Consider the following 566-nt stretch of genomic DNA (forward strand, 5'->3'; position numbering starts at 1 on the left):
TTTTTTTTTTTCCCCCAGAAGGGGGGATTGAACTCAGGCCCTTGAGCTTGCCAGGGAAGTGCTTATCCTACAGAGCCATCTCCCCGGCCCCCAAAACTACTTTTACATTAAAAAGTGAGATAGCTCAGTGGACTAAAGTACCTGCTTAGGCAAGCTTAGGTAGGTACAGGGGACCACAGTTCAATCCCCAGCACCACATGACTCAGCAGCCCTTCCCTCAGGGCAGGCTGAGATGGCCAAAAATAAAATAAAACAGATTTAAAAGCCCACTAAGTTTCTCTTTTTTTGGGGGGGGGATGTTGAGTCAGGGTCACATTGTGCAGTTCAGGCCAGCCTAGAACTCACTATGCAGCCCAGGTGGCCCTTGAACTTGACGCAGTCCTCCTGCTTCAGCCTCCCCAGTGCTGGGATTATAAGTGTGCGCCACCATGCCTGGCTTCTGGGAAAGTTATTATGTTGGGGGGTACTGGGAATGGGATCCAGGGCCTTGTGCTTGCCAGGCAGGCACTTCACTGAGCTCTACACCCAGCCCCGAAAATTGTTTTTAAAAAATGTTTAAGGGATGG

This window comes from Octodon degus, unplaced genomic scaffold, assembly GCF_000260255.1.
Source record: "Octodon degus isolate 3935 unplaced genomic scaffold, OctDeg1.0 scaffold00123, whole genome shotgun sequence".
NCBI classification, from domain to species: Eukaryota; Metazoa; Chordata; class Mammalia; order Rodentia; family Octodontidae; genus Octodon; species Octodon degus.